Source organism: Cricetulus griseus, assembly GCF_003668045.3.
Source record: "Cricetulus griseus strain 17A/GY chromosome 1 unlocalized genomic scaffold, alternate assembly CriGri-PICRH-1.0 chr1_0, whole genome shotgun sequence".
Classification (NCBI taxonomy): domain Eukaryota; kingdom Metazoa; phylum Chordata; class Mammalia; order Rodentia; family Cricetidae; genus Cricetulus; species Cricetulus griseus.
The window spans coordinates 15,755,572-15,775,880 of record NW_023276806.1 but is presented as its reverse complement, the minus strand read 5'-3'; positions in this window follow the sequence as shown (position 1 = coordinate 15,775,880).

Genomic DNA, 20,309 nt, shown 5'->3' with positions numbered 1-20,309 from the left:
TAAGCCAAACAAACAAACAACAAACCAATCAACCAACCAAATAACATACCAAACAACTAAACAAAGTCAGAACCATACAAACAGGAAAATAAGACACTAAATTACTCTTTCCAATTTTAAAGCTAACTCAGAATTTATATATGTATTTAAAAGACTACTACTTAATGGGTTGAAACATAGTAACCATTTTCCAATTATTTTGGCTTGATTGCCCATGAATTCCTGTATTTTAATCTCTCTATTTATTATTGAAATATCTAAATTCTCTTTAGTAAAAATCAACTTCAGAAGAGTTTCCCTAAAAGAATAGACAGTTTTATTGCTCCTAAATTTGTACAGAAATGATCCCTCTGTGGGTAGACACTGGGCTGTGCAGGGAAAGGGGTATATGTGGTCGGGACAAGGATGTGGGTCCCTCTGTATACCCAACAGGGGACTAACAGGAGAAGTACATGCAAGATCTGTTTCGCAGTTGGTTAATTCTTACAGAATCAGCCTTGAAGACACCTAACTGAAAGATAAACAAACTCACTAGGTACTGTAAATCCCACCTACCCACTTAAACTGCAGATCATCCATAAGCATTCAAGCAGGATGAAGAACAAATATAAATAAATAAAAAAGTAAAGGCAGATGAGAAAGACGGCTAACATGATAAATTGCAAAGTTTTAAATGGCCATTAAACTTGAATAAGTCAAATGGCCACCAAATGGAGTCCCATTTCTCATTTCATTTATAAACATTCATATAAAATTGCAAAGATGGAAAAAGGAAAAAATCCTTGAACTCCAGTGAAAGGCATTTGGTGCCTTGTATGTTGAATTACTATTAAGTATTCACCTGTCTTAAATGGGCTCTTTCTCCAGCCTCGGCATCATACATCTTTGTGTCAGAAGCATCTGCAACTGAATGGTAATGTGGGCCCATGAAGATAATCACCACTTAATAAGAGCCTCCATCCTGCTTGGGCTGGGGCACACCCTGCAATGCATTCCTTCGGATAATTTATCAGTTCAGTTTTATTAAACGATTATGTTCAATAAGAAAGGAGGGAGTTATGCACTAAATTAACTGTGAATCTGAATGTTTAGAAAGTGATAGCGGAGGGGCACCTTTCCTTCGTGCTGTCCTTGCTTTCTCTTGAGCTTAGAGCACGAAAGTCAGCATCTGACAATCGTTCTTGATTTCGATTTGAGGATGTCTGTGATAAAGGTTTAACCTTGTGCCATCTCGTTCATCTGAGCCACAGAGAGGGAAAAATGAAAAGTAGAAGCCCATGTTCTTTCTCTCCCCCACTGAGAAATCTCAAGTGTGCTGGCCTGGTTGGGGCACGTTGACCTTTTAGTCTTTTTGGTTTTGTTGTGCTCTCTCTCTCTCTCTCTCTCTCTCTCTCTCTCTGTGTGTGTGTGTGTGTGTGTGTGTGTGTGTGTGTGTGTGAGTTTCATTGCAGATCATGACTGGTCATGAAAAATAAAGCCAGGGGTGATACGATATGGTGGGGAGTGGAGGGACAGGAAGAGTGACCTGGTTTTGATCAGCTAATTCAGATTAAGGAGTGCATTTTGATTTCCCAGCTGCTGTTCAGATTCAATGGCACTACCCAGGTTTCCATTTCCACTCCCCATATATAAAGCTGATGGTTTTCTTGGCTAGAACCCTTTTTAATGTTCCTCTCTGGCAGAGTCTGCCTTCTCTCCACCATCCCCATGTTCTCCAGTAGCCTTCCCCCGCCCCATGCAGATTTACCAGCTCCTGAGCTTCAAATCTCCTGTAATTCCAGTCCTAGCAGGCCCTTAAAAATGTAGCAATGCACAGATGTGCAGTGAAAATTTTAAAATGCGCACTTTCTTTTAGGAATATGAACACGGACTATCACATAAACCTCGGATGTTCCCCTTGGCACTCCAAGAGCGTCGCTAACCCTTCCTTCTGTGCTCATGTTCCTGGCTCTTAGGTACATGGTCTTCCTAGCCTTTCACTTCTTGCATTTTCCCAACTCTTTTCTTCCGTGCCAAATGGCTTACTGGTTTTATGATATGGGCAGGAGCTAACCGGGGAATAGTTTGAGTCCACAGACTCTGTTTTCAGCCATGGCCCAGACTGCATTTTAATATAGGCTTTAGTTAGAGACAAAGCCATGTTCTCTACAAAGCTCCTTTTACAGTTTAAATAAAGAAATGATAAACATCAAAAGATCAACAGTTTTCCAATGAAGCCAATATGTAACAGGCATGCCCAGGAGCAGAGTTAGAACTGAAAACCTTAAAATGAGTATGAATTGTAGTCTTGTTCCACTTTTCCCCTCCCTATAATAGGGTCCCTTGAAAAGAAAAAAAAAAGCATAAAAGGAGGAGGGAAGTTTGAGAATTGAGACTGAAATGAGTCTGATCATTTCGATGTAATGAGGCAAAGAAACAATTTTCAGTTCTGGAGACTTTTGTTGTTGTTGTTACTGGGGATAGGGATGGGAATGGTGAAAAATAGCTTCTTGCAATCCAGTTGCAAAGTAAGCCCTACCATGTGTGCCAGCAGCATTAACCTAACCAGATGAAGCATTTTGTGGCCACATACACACTGGGCCAATGGAAACCCTCGTGGGGAAATCCACTGCCTCTGGAATCACAAGAAGTAATAATTCCAGTATTTTGTTCTTAAGTAAAAAATGTCTGGTGTGTGTGTATGTGTACGTTGTGTGTGTGTGTGTGTGTGTGTGTGTGTGTGTGTGTGTGTGTGTGTGTGTGCATGTCTTCCCCTCCATTATAGAGTATGAACATACATTTCCCTATCTTGAAGTTAAGTCATAATTCTTAAAATATTCTTTAAAAATTCTTAAGAATAATACTTAAAACTGGAAAATGAAATCCCAGTGTCTTCCAGGGTTGCTGGGGTGCTCTTTTGGGAGTCTCCATCAAGGGGGGCATTCAGAGATAACTGATTTGAGTCACACACTGGTAATAGTCCAGTCAACATGCACAGCCAAGAGCCGAGAGTGTTTGCATTGCTTTTAGCCTGGTGCTGTCATGAATGCAGGAAAGGCTGTTTGCATCCAGAGTGGCCAGGTGCTCTGTGTGTTCACGGTCAGGTGACCTCTTCTAGTCTGGTGTGTTTGTGAGTAGATTTTGTCTTCTTTATGACCTGAATTGTCTGTGAGCTAAGTGCCTATGTGAAGCGGAAAGTTAATCTGTGATTAAACCGAAAGAGCCGTGAGGGCTATAGGGAAAGATACTGCAGTGGTACCCCAGTCAGCACAAATGGGTGAGGATGTGGATGGCTAATGCAGCAAAGTCAGGCCTTCCTGTGTGCACAAAACTGAACAAAAAGGCAATACACACAGACTGACCTGCTGTGGCATCAGAGCCTATGGGGAAGGGTGAGAGGACAGTATTGTTTCAGTGCCTGGGGCTTGGACCTGCAAATGCTGAGATGAAGTTCTAATGTCTACTGGAGAAGTGACCTCTCCATATGAGCTCATCCTCTACCAAGAGCTACAGGCCAGCAGGGATGCAAGCCATTTTATGCTTTGTACTGTCCATCTCTGAATTGGGATGACACCACACATGTGCTTCATTTGACCTCTTTGGCGATGAGGTGCCCTTGAAATCCAACCTTTAGCAAACTGTGATGTGACAGCTGTCAACAAGTCAAGAGACTTTCCATGCATCAAAATGGAGCCTCCTCTGCCTCCCTGGAACATTTAGTACCGTTGTGGAGACTGGCTTTCAGTATTGACACCTAGATGGAAGATGCGCTTAAGTGCAAGGTCAAAACCAGCTCCTCTCCCACATATCCCAAGTCCTTCATTTGTACAAATGAAAATAAGGGGATTTATGAAATAGAAATGCAAATCTTCATGCTAATCATTAGAGTTTAGAAAAATAAAAACCGTAGCCAGGATCCCCGAACATGCCAGTGGTAAGCGTACCGCTTCAGCCTGTTAGAGATAAAGCATACTGGCGCATATCGGTTAGGCTAATTTATTCAGTCATTGCCACATCACAACCTTGTGTTTGATTTTCTTATAAACTAATAATTTCTTGAATGAACTAATACTGCTCTAGCCACTCGTACCTCTACCTTGTAGAAGTTTTTTATTGTTGTGTATGCAACTAAATTGAAATATCTTTCACTTGAAATATTGACTTTAATATCTCATTTGAAAAATTCATGAAGCCTTTGATGTTAAATCCATACTCAATTTAGCCAAATGCCATTAGAATATGCAATACGCCTGAATACAGAAAGCATTATTGTCTGTGTTTCTGCAGAAGAATTACACTTTATGACTGTAACGTCGGGATCTTTTTTGGATTTGTGCAGGAGGAAAAGAAAGGGAAAGAGAGCACATTAGATGCGAAATGAAAAGTGGTATTGATTAGGCTCTCATTTACCCACTCTCTGCCTCATTCCCTAAATGCATAGAAATAAGGGTTGTGCCACAACAGCTAACAATGTTCTATAATGAATGGAACAATCTTTAGAAAATTAGTGTGAGCACGGATGATAGTGCACAGATGTTGCTCCGAGTAACTGTCATACATTTCTTTTACATCTCCATTTACATAAGTCTCTTTATTTCCTAATAGTATCATAATAGAAGCACGACAATAGTTAATGATTTCATAAAATACGTAATGTAAAGCCTGTCAGAAAGAGGAGACCGTTAATTGAATCCTATGCTATAGCACATTAGAATTGCATTTCCGGAATGAGTCATGATAAAAAATATCCCTCCTGAAATGAGACAAAGACAGGTATTTTTGTTTCTTAAAAAAAAAAGAACAAAAAAGAAAGAAAGGAGGAAATAAAAGCAAAACTCATGCTTTCTACAAATTAAAAAATTGCCACCCCAGTAAAACACAGACTCTCAAATACAGCAGAACCCACCGTGTGCTAATAGAATGGGTTTTGCCTTGAGTAATTTATAGGCACTTTCCCCCACATCTATCGATCACATTTTAAAAAGTAAACTGCATTAACATTTTAGAATATAATGGCTCCAGAAAATGTTTGATTTTTATCACAACTAAAACATCATCCTAGCCGTGCCTTTCGCAACTCGTGCAGAAATGGGACACTTGTATTTGAGTGAAAGGGCTGTCTGCGCCGGGCCCGTTTACATACATATTCCAGGATACCCTACCGGAAAAAGCAGGCTGCACTCGGTGCTGGGAACTGCCCGTGCTGTTTTTAAAAGTACAAGGAATGCATTTGTGAAACCTAGAAGAGAGGAAATGGCTCTGAGGCAAGTCAGGTCTGGAGAATTCCTTACTCAGTGAGACAACTGAATAACCAGAAGATTTAAAAATCCTTTTGAGTGTTTGATGCAGGCCTTTGAGCTCCCTGCAGCAACCCGGAGTTGCTGCCTGCTCTGCAGCGCCATCTTCTGGTCAAGATGCTCCCGCTGCCATCCTGGTGGGGAAGCAAAGGGCTCTGCTAGACAAAGGTCACCGAGGACTCGTTTTCACAGAGAGACTTAGAGCCAACGCGGAAGAGACAGGAATGGCAGTCATGTTAGAGAAGACTAATAGGAAGCAAACCAGCTCTGCGGAATCGATCAAAGTGGTAATTCACAATATATTTTTTTAAAGATGAAAAGAATGCAAAGCCCTTTTATTTTTCAATTTTTCCCTCTCATGAAGTGGGGAGGAAGAATCCTGCAGGTTTTCGCATAAGACTAAACCATCTGTGCCAGACAATTTATTCTCACCTTGATCCTTCAACATCCTGTGCATCTTCTATTCTACTAAATTAAGGCATTACTGAAATATGTTTAAAATTGAGCACCATCCATCACAGAGATGGAGTTAGAATATCTACATAATATTTACACATCTCAACAGGAAAAGTAATTTTTCTTTTCAGTAGTTATCATTTTGAAAACCCAGGTTGACTTGTAAGCTGCCGTCTGTCTGGTCCCTTACTAAGCGTTTCCTCGGCTGATGCATTTCGCTGATTTGATCTCACTGATACGGTAATAAAATCATTGGTCACTCAGACACATGGAGCTGGTCGCCATGTGTTAAATCACCTGCTGTGAATTCAGATAGAGGTATACAGATGGGACTCGGGGACCCAAATGTGTTAATCTGAGAAATCCCTGGACAATATCCCATGGATTACAATACTGCTGAAATACCCAGTATATTAGTGCTAGCTAAATACTTCTAGAATTAATTATTAAAAGTGTATTTACCAAGGTTTAGCAACTATTTAATATGTGTTGCTTCCCAATGGGAGATTAGCCTGTCTAAGGGCTGTGGAATCCTGGGGCCTTTGGAATTTATTTAACAAATGATAAGCACCTGATTAAAAATAAATTAAATGCTAGTTAAAAGTATTTAAGGAGCTCATTTAAATTGTTTCATTAGGAAAGGGTTTCCCCATCCCATCTTTATTGTTTTAGAATTACCAACTTTACATACTGGGGCAAGAAACAAGATGGCCGCCAGTGATGAACTCTGTGAATGGTAATAGTTCTTAATTAGTCTTCTCTCTCTCTCTCTCTCTCTCTCTCTCTCTCTCTCTCTCTCTCTCTCATGTGACTTTCATTTCTAAGGCAATTTTAATTATATTTTAAACTTCATGTAAACATGATGCTTATAATGCCAGTTTGGGTCAGAGAAGTTTAAGAGCTGAGACCAAAGCTCCTTCTCCTTCATAGAAAATGTGGTTTTTATTTTTACTTTGTGACTGTTCAAGTGTGAAGGTGTAGGCAGGCATATGCAGTGCATGAGTACAGAAGTCAGAGCACAATTCTGGTGTGTATCCTTGTCTTCTATCTTGCTTGAGAACGACAAGGTCTCTTTGTTGTTTTGTGGCATGACAGGCTAGTCAGCCCACAAGCTCCTCATCTTTCTGTAGGAGCAAGGTCAAGTATAGACCAAGTCATTGTAAGCTATGGCATCTATTTTTTCACATTGTAGGTTCTGGGATCCTCAGACTCGTGCAACAAATGTTCTCTCTACCCACCGAGCCATCTCCCTAGACTGAAAACTGGAATCTTCTGTGACAAAATCAGAAAGGCAATTTCATGTCTAAACAAGACTCAAGACATGATGAAAGATGAAATGCATGTTTTGTTTCTATTAAACTATGTCCCATATGTCTGTCTGAAATCAATATGATTGTCTCTGAGCCGATTCTCTCTCTCTCTCTCTCTCTCTCTCTCGCTCTCTCTCTCTCTCTCATATTTTATTTTTTAAAGTGTAAATTTTCTTCATATTAGGGAAAATCTACATTTTCCATCCTTAGAAGGTATCCTGATTGTTTCTTAGTTTAAGCTAGCTATTGTAATGTCAATTTCTGAGCATGGAGGTTACTTGTGGTGATATATGAGTGTTGTGGATGCTGAGGGCAGGTTTGTTAAGAGGGGTTGGAGCGAAGTGAGTTGGGGCAAATGCAGAGGCCAGGCTCTGGGGGAGATATGCATTGGCTTTCTTTAGGAGGTCCTGGACCCTCCCTGTTAGTACAAACTTCACTCTAGCAGAGAAGGTCTGTGGGCTGAACGGCTGGGGAGTCCTTAGATAAAACACTGGGGCAGCAATCTAGACACAGAGATTAATAAAAAGGAAGGTAGATACATGAGATTTATTTCAGACAAGACATTCTTGTTAGTGGTCAAATATCAGCCAAACAGGAAGTAGTGACCTGAAATCATAATCTTCACTTTCATCACAGGGAAAAGTCTGTAGCACCCAATCCTAGATTGATAAAGTGCCAGTAAATAAGAGAACCTGATCATGATACAGAGTCCAAGATTGACTTGTGTGGGTTGTGGCTAAGAGCTGAAAGTCAATGATAATAATTGAGTCAGTTTATCTTAAAGATCGGGGATAATCAACCTAGAAGACAAAGGGAGCTACAGCTTTCATTTATCAAGCAGATCTTAGAATCTGAGGACACAGCTACACATAGCTCCTGCATGAGACATCTCCAGAGGAAAAAAAGTCCCATTTGGACTCACAAAGATTCTGAGGATAGGAACATGCAAAGGGAAACTTCCACAGTTGATGAGAGTAGATTTAACACTTCACAAGGAGCAGTGAATAAAAATGAGGAAAACATAGTGTGCCTTGGTGGTGGCTGTTGGCCGTGATCACTGGTTAGGTGGTAGCTGGGGTCTTTTAGTTACAGCAAAGGCTTTGAAACCTCACCTGGATCCATTCCCATCCTCATGGCTTCCTGAGAAATATTGATAGCAACTAGCCAAGGACTGATGGTCCCACTGAAATGACCTCTTTGATCTCATACAGAGCCATCCTGAATTGTTGGAGAATAGCCAGAGTGTGAGGAAAAGTAGCACAGGAAGCCCTAAATACATCTTGTTGTACCCCAGGTTGCATCATTCCGCTGGAACCTTTAAAGATGGAGAATATTTACTGATATTTTATGGTGCTGGGTAGTATTGGTCAATCATGGGCATTTTCTCTTGAAGTGGGAGTCTTAGAAGTCCATCTTACACATCTCATACAGAACACCGTGATTGCTCTCTGTGTCTACATATCTCCCATGCTGAATGGAATGAGATTTGCATTTGATCTTTTACTAATAAAACCTTTTTCTGGTGTATTAGTACTAAAGCCAATACCTCAAGGAAATGGGAACAAGCTGGTTACTTTCTGAAACGTAAGATGCTTGCATAATGCATCTGGGGTTATGGAGTTGGGCTCAAGGCAGTGGCTTTCTTGGTGACTGCTCACTTCTTTCAGTATTTGGTATTCTGTGTTCCACCAGTTCCTTCAGAAAGAAAGCAACAAAACCATGTTCAGTGATACAGCCCACAGTTGAAAAAGTGTGAGTCAGGGCATTGAGAAAGCATAAAATAATGTTGGATGATAGCTAATGTTGAGTAAATAGTTCTTGTGTGCTAGGTATGTGTGGTGGTTTGAATGAGAATGCCCCCCCACAGGCCCATATATTTGAATGTTTAGTCACCACTTAGTAGAACTGTTTGGGAAAGATTAGAAAGTATGGCTTTATTGAGTAGTTGTGGCCTTGTTGGAGGAAGTGAGGCACTGGGAGTATGATTTTGGGTTTCAAAACCCCATGTCAGGACCCCCTCTCTTTCTTCTGTGCTTAGATCAGGATATAAAGCTCTCAGCTACTGTTCCAGTGCCATGAAAGTCTGCTTCCAACTATGATGATCACAGGATAAACCTCCAAAACTACAATCAGGTCCCTAATTAAATGCTTTCTTTTAAAATATCTGCCTGTGTTTCTTTTCTTTCTTTCAGCAATAGAACAGTAATGAAGACAGCGTGATACTCAGTTCTTGCTTATGCAACCAAATTTCATTACTCATAGCCATCTTTCAAGTATCCAAGATACTTCACTGGTTCTCAGTGAATAAAACCAAGAATAAAACCAATTCTTGGAGGGAAATTGCATACGACTTTTGTCTTAGTCACTGTTTTATTGCTGTTAAGAGACACCATGACCAAGGCAATTCTTATAAAATAAAGCATTTAATTGGGGGTTGCTTATAATTTCAGAGGGTTAGTCCGTTATCATCATGATGGGAAACATGATCATGGCAGCAAGCATGTCACTGGAGAAGTATCTAGATATCTTGATCCACAGGCAGAGAGAGAGAGAGAGAGAGAGAGAGAGAGAGAGAGAGAGAGAGAGAGAATGAACTTGGGCCTGGCATGGACTTTTGAAACCTCAATGCCCACACCCCAGTGACACACTTCCTCCAACAAAGCCACACCTCCTAGTCCTTCTAATCTTCCTCAAATGATGCCACTCCCTGATGACTAAGCCTTTAAAAATATGAGCCTATTAGGGCCATTCTTATGTAAACCACCATAGCTGCTTAGCTGGTAAATTGGTGAGCCTTATTGTGGCTTTATTTAGTCCAAAGCTCAAATTCTTCATTTTGAATGCATAGATTTGAGGATCATCCCACTGAAGTCTAGCACTATAGGTAATGGGTAGCCAAAAAAATTTACAAGTTCAATTGAAGACCTTCCAAAGGTATAACGATGCATGGCCTTCAAGTGCTATGAATTCCCCTACCTTAAGATACAATGGGTGGACCTCCATTCTCATGTTTTTTTGTTTTTTGTTTTTTGTTTTTCTGCCTTTCCACTGTGAGGCAAGGATGATAATGAGAAAGGCTAGAGTTTCCCTGTGCTTTCTTTACTTACAGATTTCATCCTAAAACAATGCACTATAGTCCATCATTTCCTATGAATGTCTGGTAGCAGAATTTCTTTGGAAGGTTCAGAGAAGGAGGCTGGGGTCAGGGGTGGAGACAGACTTCTGCCATGGGAATGCATTGCACTGTAAAGCTTGCCCCAGAAATTTCTGGGACTTTCTCAGGATGATTTGGAAGGTATGAGAGATTGTGTCTCCATATTTTCAGAGAACATGCTTCTGAACCACAAGCCCTCAAAACAGACCTTAAAACACTCACCCTTTACTGCACCATGCTATCTCCTCCGCACTCTGTGGCTTCAGAAGGCTAATTTTCTTTGATTCTGTGTTTTCTGACATTTTGGAAAACATCCCCCAAGAAGTCTCTAAAATCATCATCTTTGCTTGGTGCTCTGTGGCAGCTGCTTTCCTGGTGGCTTCTGGTGACTCTGTGTAATGTGTGGGCAGAGGGACAGAAGGCCTGAGGAGAGAACAGAGTAGCTGGAATAGCAATTGCCTGCAGAATGTCTGCAGCTGACGCTGGAGCATCTTGGAAGACAAACCGAGGGATATTTTAAAATCACAGGTGTGTTTCTCTCTGAAATTTAAAGGCACAGGGCAGAGGCACGTCATAGAACTGTCTTCTGAAGTGGCTGTTGGTGCTTTCTTTCTAGGCTTAGGTTCCTGTATGTTCTTTGCAGGTAGAGGCGAGATGACATGGGTCTATTTTCAGGAATACCATTTCAAGAATGGAATGTTCTTTTTTTGAGCATTTATCTCTGTGTGTGCATATGTGTGTGTCTTTATAAATTATATATGTTTTATTGCATGAGTATGTTGATACATAATAGAATATATCTAAATAGTTTGAATGCCAGAGAGAAACTAAAGTAGAATATTTTAAACAATAACACAGTTTTCCTTCCTTTCACACAAATTATTATGATGGTCATGATTTGTTCTAATTTGATTTCTCTTTTGTCCTCTTGATTTAATACTTCATGATACAGCAACTTACTTTAAAATTTTGTTTAAATTATAGTTATAAAAAGAACACCTTGAAAAAGTCCATGTATGCCTCAGTAACTTGCCTTATTGTTGTGATAAAATCACCTTGACAATGCAATGTAAGTGGGGAAGGTTTGTTTTGGCTTGGCTCAGAGTTTGAAGGGGACTCCATCATGGCAGGGAAGATGTACATGGAGAAGGTGGTAGACAGCCAAGTCACTCCGCATCACTGGTCAGGCCGCAGAGAGCAATGAATATTCTCTTTCCTCTCTTTGTTCTTGTGATTTAGGCCAAGTCTCTGCCCATGGAGTTCTGCTGCCTGCAGTTTGCTGTGTCTTCTTACCTAAATCAACATTATCTAGGTAACCCTTCACAGGCATGTGTGGAAGCTTGTCACACAAGCGGTTCTAGATCTTGCCAAGTTGACAATCAACACTGACAGTCACGAGGTACAACAGAAAATGTCCTGGTGGCTGCATGTACTATTTGTGTTCTCCTGATTTTAATTTGTCCCCATCATTAGAAAGACATTTGTGCTATTCTTAATGAGCAAATATTCACCTTCTGATGTCAGCTGTCTTTGCAAACTAATTAGCATATATACATTCTTACTTTTTTTTTTTAAACAAATGAATTTAAACTCCTCTGAGAGTTTCGAGCTGCAGAATTTTGAAACAGGTTATAATATTCTGTTTTCAAGTTGTTAAGAAGTGTGAGGAGATGGGAGCTTTTTATAGGTGACAAACATATCATTCTCAGTGGTAAAATTATATTACAATAGAAATGATTCTTAGTACCAATTTTTAAAGCTCTTTCCCAAGTCTCAGTCTTTAAAAAATACCAGATTTTTATCCAAAACTAAAATAATGAGTGAAAACTTAAGGACCAAGTTAAGTATATTCTCTTCCAGGAAAAGCCACCAATTTATACATTTTGCCTTTATAAAGAGAATAATAACTTACACTGAAATGTCATAAGATTTTTACAGTTTTTGTTCATGAGATAAACAGCTAACCTCTGTATGGTATAAAGGAGACTAGATGGACATTCCTAGCTCATTATCAATAATTATAAATACATTTTAAAGGTTCATGCTCAACATGATTATTGTTAGTTCTGGAAGACTTTGACACCTTGGCTTCTGAATGATGACAACGAAAAGGTATTTCGGGGCATAAATGTCTTAGTCTTCATCCATTCCTGAGATAGTTTAATTTCTGCTGGGTTGTATAATACACCTATATTCTAAGGAACCTTAAACAAACTGCCTTGCTTCATAGCAAACCATCAGTCTGATGTCCCTTCTATACTTTGCACTTGCTGTTCTTATCTCAGGTCTTTTCCTATAGCTTATGTGACATATGACCATTTGCAAGACAGAATAATAAAGATATCTCAGTCAGTTAAATACTATGGAACCTTTTCATGTTTGTACAGGAAAGATACACCTGTACAGAAAAATAAATAATTTTTCTTTGCCACTCAATTAAATCATCTTTTGTATTTGAGTTTTGAAACTACCTACATGGCATTGATCCCTGTCATAATGTGAGCCACCCTTGATGATGCAAGCACTGGAAATAATTATGTCATTCAAGACTAATTAATTTAGCCTTTGTAACAACTAGGTTTTTATAGTCTAAGAACGTGAGTGAGGTAAATAGTCTTGACACTTATGGATGGTGTGACCCTATTAGAATTTAGAGGCTCAAAAGATAATGTACAAACCTTATAGGTTGGAAAAATAACACACATACATTTTGAGGATGCTTAGCAGTAACTTCCTGTGCTGGGCCACCAAGGCATGGTGAAGTTTAACAGGAGACAGGCCATTGCTGGCAGCTGTGGTGAAGGGGCTTTGTAAAAGTAGATGGGGCACCTCAAGGACAGCTGGTAGGTAGCGCTCCCCTGCATTGTGAATACAGCCTGGCATTCATTCTGGAGTCTAACTTATACAGGATAGGATAGTATTTTTAGCTGTCATTTTCCAGTGGAGAAGGCTGAGGCAGATGTTCAGTTTAAATGGTCTCCAGTTGTACTCCAATACAGGTGAATGACAGAAGTAATATTTTCAGGCTCCATAACTCTTCATAAAAGTTGCTTGAAGTCGAGAGCTTTCTTCTCTTAATCTGTCTTGAGTCTGGTATAAAAGCAAATGGCTTCTCTTTTATCCATCCAGATGTTTTAATTTTTAACCTGGCATTGCATCACCTCCACTCTTCTATTTCTGTCCATCCAGTTTATATTCACTGTTTCCTGTGGCATGCCACGAGAAGACGCAAGAAATCACCACCAGCATTTGACATCTTTGTAGTGTTCACCACCATGAATGACTATATTTGGATCATGCAATTAGATGATGGCTCCTTTAAATTTGATATGTAGAGGAATATGATCATGGGTATTTTATAATACAATGTTCCAGAACATATGTCTTTTGATGTCAGTATGCTCTTCTCTAGAAAAACATGCTCTTAATTCCCAAGTAAAATATATATCTATGTATGTCATGAATTCAGAGTACCACAGCAGCTTATGTTATGCCCCGTGAGGTGCCATCACCACATGCAAGATAAAGTTTGTACTCCATTTGTGTTGAACCTCATGATGATAGGTGGAAATTCATTGGAGGAACCCACCCACCATGCTTGAAATCTTCACTGCCTACCAAGCTTCTAATATGGTTTAGATGATGAAGGACTAAGGAAGGAGTTTTACTCCCAAATCCTTCCAAACTTTTCTTTTAGATGGACATAACTCATAGGTGCAAGTGGGTGGTAAAGAGAAAGAATACATCACCAGTTACTTATTGCTTTGTATAGAACATAAATACATCACTCTGACTATAATGGTCTTCTCTCAATTAAAAGGAGTCCATGATTCATTGAAATAAATTATGTAAAATGTTATTTACTGGAAGGTGGAGAATGTCAGTGAAAATTCAGTCATAGAACTTTAAATAAATAAATAAATATTAAGTAAATAGTCAAGGCTTTTAAATGTGCTAGCATTGCCCATTGAGATGAATAATAGGTGTTTATTTTATTATACGGGGAGTCTGGTTATTCAGAAAGCTCAAATACAGAGATTAGACTCTAGAATTCATAGAATGCTGAAAAATTCTTACCTGTGTTGAAGAAAGCAGCTCCTGGAAGCCACATAGTACACCACATAGTGGGTGCATACACCAGGCAGAGCCTCGTCTTGGCCACTTTGTGTAAAATGTCACTGTAAAGAAACATTAGGGATATTCTTCTGGCAGATAAGGAGCAGTCACAGAAAATAGAGATGAGGCCAGAGGAAGTGTAACAGTTTAATATATTAACCAAAAGAGGAGTTAATAGTTATTCTCATGACATTGATTTTGAAGATATGAATGGGTTAAATCCTGCTGGGTTTATTATTTGACAGGACAGATGATTATGCAATGTATTCTTTTATTTTTCTCTTTTAATCTCTCTCTCTCTCTCTCTCTCTCTCTCTCTCTCTCTCTCTCTCTCTGTGTGTGTGTGTGTGTGTGTGTGTGTGTGTGTGTGTGTGTGTTGGGGTATGAATGTGGGCACACATATGCCATGATGCATGCTCTGGGTGTCTCATTCTATTCTTTTCCAGACAGATCTCTCTTGTTGTCTGCCACTGTGTGCCAGGTCAGCTGACCTGCACACCCTTGGGGTCTTCTTCTATGTCTATGTTCCATCTTTCTATAGAAGCCCTGCTATAGTGCAGACACAGGTCTGGCTTTCCATGGATTCTGGGGATTTGAATTCAGGTTCTCATATTTGCATAGCTGTCCTGTATGCATTGAGCAATCTCTCCCAGTCTACAGTAGTTTTATTTTGCTTTTCTAAAGTTCTTGGGAAGTATTATTTAATAGTAAACTGTGCTCAATGAGCATTTACTTTGACACAAGCATTGACTGAAAGCTTAAAGAAGTGCATTATATCATTAAAACCTCAGAAATTCATCATCAAGCATTATTGTTACAATTCCCATTTCACAGACAGAGACTCTGGTTTAAAAACAAACAGTTTGTTTATATGGTGGATTACATTGATGGCTTTCCTTGTGTTGAACCATCCCTGCATACTTGGGATGAAGCCTACTTGATCATGGTGGATGAATTTTCTGATGTGTACTTGGATTCGATTTGCTAGCATTTTATTGAGTATTTTTGCATCAATGTTTAGGAGAGATATTGGTCTGTAGTTATCTTTCTTAGTTGTGTCTTTGTGTGGATTGGGTACCAAGGTTATTGAAGCCTTGTAAAAAGAGTTTGGTAATGACCCTTCTGTTTCTACTGCATGGAATACTTTGAGGAGAATTGGTATTAGCTGTACCTAGAATTTCTGGTAGAATTCTGCACTGAAGCCATCTGGCCCTGGGCTTTTTTGGTTGGGAGACTTGTGATGACTACTTCTATTTCATTAGGAGTTATAGATCTATTTAAATTGTTTATCTGCTCTTGATTTAATTTTGATAAATGATATCTATCCAGAAAATTGTCCATTTCTTTTAGATTTTCAAATTTTGTGAAGTACAGGTTTTCAAAGTATAACCTGATCATTCTCCGGATTTCCTTTGTGTCTGTTGTTATGTCCCCCTTTTCATTCCTGATTTTATTAATTTGCATGCTCACTCTCTGCCATTTGGTAAGTTTAGATAAAGGTTTTTCTATCTGGTTGATATTCTCGAAGAATCAACTCTTTATTATGTTGATTCTTTATATTGTTTTCCTAGTTTCCGTTTTATTGATTTCAGCCCTCAATTTGATAATTTCCTGGTGTGTACTACTCTGGGGTGAGAAAGAAAAATCACATGATCATCTCACTAGATGCTGAAACCTTTGACAAAATTCAACACCCCTTCATGAGAAAGGTCATGGAGAAATCAGCTATAACCGGAACATACCTAAACATAATAAAAGCAATATACAGCAAACCAACAGCTAACATCAAACTAAATGGAGAGAAACTCAATGTGATTCCTCTAAAATCAGGAACAAGAAAAGGTGGTCTATTCTCTCCATACCTGTCCAATATTGTACTTGAAGTTCTAGATAGATCAGTAAGACAACAAAAGTAAATCAAGCGGATACAAATTGGAAAAGAAGAAGTCAAACTCACTATTTGCAGATGATATGATAGTTTACATAAGTGACCCAAAAAACTCTGCCAGGGAACTCCTACAGCTGAAAAACACTTTCAGCAAAGAGGCAGGATACGAGATAAATAAAAAAAAAAAATAGTAGCCCTACTATATACAGAAGATAAATGGGCTGAGAAAGAAATCACAGAAACATCACCCTTTACAATTGCCACAAACAACATAAAATACCTTGAAGTGAAAGAACTACCTAGCAAGAACTTTGAGTCTCTAAAGATGGAAATCAAAGAAGATACCAGAAAATGGAAAGATCTCCCATGCTCTTGGATAGGTAGGATCAACATAGAAAAATGTCAATCTTGCCAAAAGCAATCTACAGATTCAATGCAATCCCCATCAAAATCCCAGCACAATTCTTCACAGGCCTTGAAAGAACAATTCTCAACTTTATATGGGGAAACAAAAGACCCAGGATAGACAAAACAACATTGTACAATAAAGGAATTTCTGCAGGCATCACCATCCCTGCTTTCAAGCTCTACTATAGAGCTATAGTGTAGGGAGACACCCTAGCCCCGCCCTAGGTAACCCGGACAGGTTTGCCTGGACACGCCCATGAGGGAGGGTGAGGGGAAGTCTGAGATGACATAGAAGGAGGTTTAAAAAGAGCAGGGCTCACGAGGAAAGCCCCTTCTCTCTGGCCACGCTAGCTTGCAACCTGTGGGCTCACTCTGGCTTGTGTTTGGTGTTTATCTGAATAAAGAAATCAGCCTTACCGACTACGGATCATCTTTGAGCTCACGCGGCAACCGCAATCGACACTATAGTCCTGAAAACAGCTTGGTATTTGCACAAAAATAGACAGGTAGACCAAGGGAATCTAGTTGAAAACCCTGATATGGCCCCACACACCTACAAACATCTGAATTTTGACAAAGAAGCTAAAATTATACAATGGAAAAAAAAGAAAACATCTTCAACAAATGGTGCTGGCATACCTGGATGATGGAATGTAGAAGACTGCAGATAGAAACATATCTATGCCCATGCACAAAACTTAAGTTCAAATGGATCAAAGACCTCAACATAAATCCAGTCACACTAAACCTGTTAGACAAGAAAGTAGGTGGTACCCTCTAACGAATTGGTACAGGAGGCCCGCTTCCTGAACATAACACCAGTAGCACAGACACAGAGATTCACAATTAATAAATGGGACCTCCTGAAACTGAGAAGCTTCTGTAAGACAAAGGATAGTGTCAATAAGACAAAATGGCAGCCCACAGAATGGGAAAAAATATTCACCAACCTTACATCTGACAGAGGGCAGATTTCCAAAATACACAAAGAACTCAAGAAGCTAGTCACCAAAACACCAAATAATCCAATTAAAAAGTGAGGTACAGAACTAAATAGAGAACTCTCAATAGAGGAATCTAAAATGGCTGAAAGACACACAAGAAAGTGTTCAATATCCTAAGCCATCATGGAAATACAAATCAAATAAATCTGAGATATCATCTTACACCTGTCAGAATGGCTAAAATCAAAAACACCAATGACAGTCTATGCTGGAGAGTATGTGGAGAAAGGGGAACACTCCTCCACTGCTGGTGGGAGTGCCAACTTGTACAGCCACTTTGGAAATCAGTATGGTGACTCCTCAGGAAAATGGGAATCAGTCTACCACAAGATCCAGCAATTCCACTCTTAGGCATATACCCAAAAGAAGCACATTCATACAACAAAGACATCTGTTCAACCATGTTCATAGCAGCATTATTTGTAATAGTCTGGAAGCAACCTAGATGTTCCTCAGCTGAAGAATGGATGGAGAAAATGTAGTCCATTTACACAATGGAGTACTACGCAGCAGAAAAACACAATGGAATCTTGAAATTCGCAGACAAAAGAATGGAAGTAGAAGAAACCATCCTGAGTGAGGTAACCAAGTCACAAAAAGACAAACATGGTATGTACTCACTCATATATGAATTTTAGTCATAGATCAAAGGATTACCAGCCTACAATCCACACTGCCAGAGAAGCTAGATAACAAGAAGGACCCTAAGTGAGACATACATGGTCCCCCAGAGAAGGGGAAAGGGATAAGATCTCTGGAGCTAATTGGAAGCATGGGGCGAAAGGAGAGGGAGTTAGGAGAAAGGGGGGAAGAGGAGGACATAAGAGAGCAGGAAGAGCAAGTCAAGGGAAGAATAGAGGAAAGCAAGAAAAGAGATACCATAATATAGGGAGTCATTAAAGGTTTAAAGAGAAACCTGGCACTAGGGAAATGTCCAAAGATCTACAAGGTTAACCCTAACTAACAATCTAAGCAATAGTGGAGAGGCTACCTTAAATGGCCTTCTCCCATAATGAGATTGATGACTACCTTATATGCCATCCTAGAGCCTTCATCCAGTAGCTGATGGAAGCAGAAGCAGAGACCTACAGCTAAACACTAAGCTGAACTCTGGAATCCAGTTGCAGAGAGGGAGGAGTGATGAGCAAAGGGGTCAAGATAAGGCTGGAAAAACCCACAGAAACAGCTGACTGGAACAAGGGGAGCTCATGGACTCTAGAGTGATATCTGAGAAACCAGCATGGACTCTTCCAAACCCACAGGAAGTAGGATGTCACTTTGGTGGTCTGGTTAATCTATGGGGCTTCTGTAAGTGGATCAGTATTTTCCCTAGTATATGAATGGACTTTGGGAGCCCATTCCACATAGAGGGATACTCTCTCAGCCTAGACACATGGGGGAGGGCCTAGGCCCTGCTCCTAATGATATGACAGACTTTGAAGATGCCCCATGGAAAGCCTCATCATCCCTGGGGAGCAGAAAGTGATTGGGATAGGGGGTTGGTGGGAGGCAGGGATGGAGGGGAGGGAGAGGAAACTGGGATTGACATGTAAAACAAGTTTGTTTCTAATTTAAATAAAAAAGGAAAAAACAAACAAACAACAAAATAAAACAAAACTACATTACTTTGCCCAAGGTACAGGAATCAACTCAGCTCCAGCATTCATGTTTAATCATGGTGCCACACCTCCCTAATTAAAATAAATAAGTATTGCTTCTTAAAATAAATATCTCGGTTGTCTGAAAATTTACTTGTATGAATTCCTGATGATGTGGTATAAATGAGACATTTATGCATATATTAAAATAGGTTTAATTACAACCAGGCTCCAATTATGTTACCTAGTAAAGTCTTTACTGTGACTTTCTTTTGGTGATAGATAGGAATATTTTACAATTAAACCTTGGAGTATTTTCTGTAGGTGGAGGTTTATATGCAGTATGAAGGCTGACAACTGTTTGTCAGGACTCTCAGGAACACATTGCATCTATCCTAGAAGTTTAGATTTACAAAAATCATTGTGACTTGTTTTTGTTATTCCTTTACTTTGCAAAAACATTTTTTAAACAGACAGTACAAAGGTAAACTTTGCTTTGCTCCTGTCAGAATTATCTAATTTCTAATTAGGGGATTCTGACTTAATGAGATATTTCTTAAGTAGGTTGGATAAGCCTTGGATGACTGACTTTAAGTAAGTAATGTTTTTTTTTTTTTTTTAAGAAACAAGTTAATCATTTGTTGCTTTCATAATTGATCAGTCCAGCGACTCTCGCCAAGTTGGGTAATTAGGCAATTGCTACAGATACTAGGCAACAATGACATGTGAGATGAGAAAATAGAACCAGTCCAGATAGGATTTAATAAGGTACTGTGGTTCCTTACTCACTCCCAGGCAGAGTGGAAGGAACAAAGTTGTCATAGTAACCAGAGGGAGGCTCTCCTGGGAGTGGGCATGACCTATGAGAGCACTCCTTGTTCACACAGCACCATCACTTTGGTATAGTTGTGCTGGCCTTAGATGACCACATAATTGTAATCTCTGCATGACCTCTTTTCATAGTCATGGGCCCATTGGAAACCACTAAAAGCCAGGCCAACAGCAGCCATTTAAAAATATGGTGATCAACATGCTTTTTTAAATGATAAAGAGAACCACATGATACAGCAGGATGGATCGTTTGAAGACTTTGCCAGAA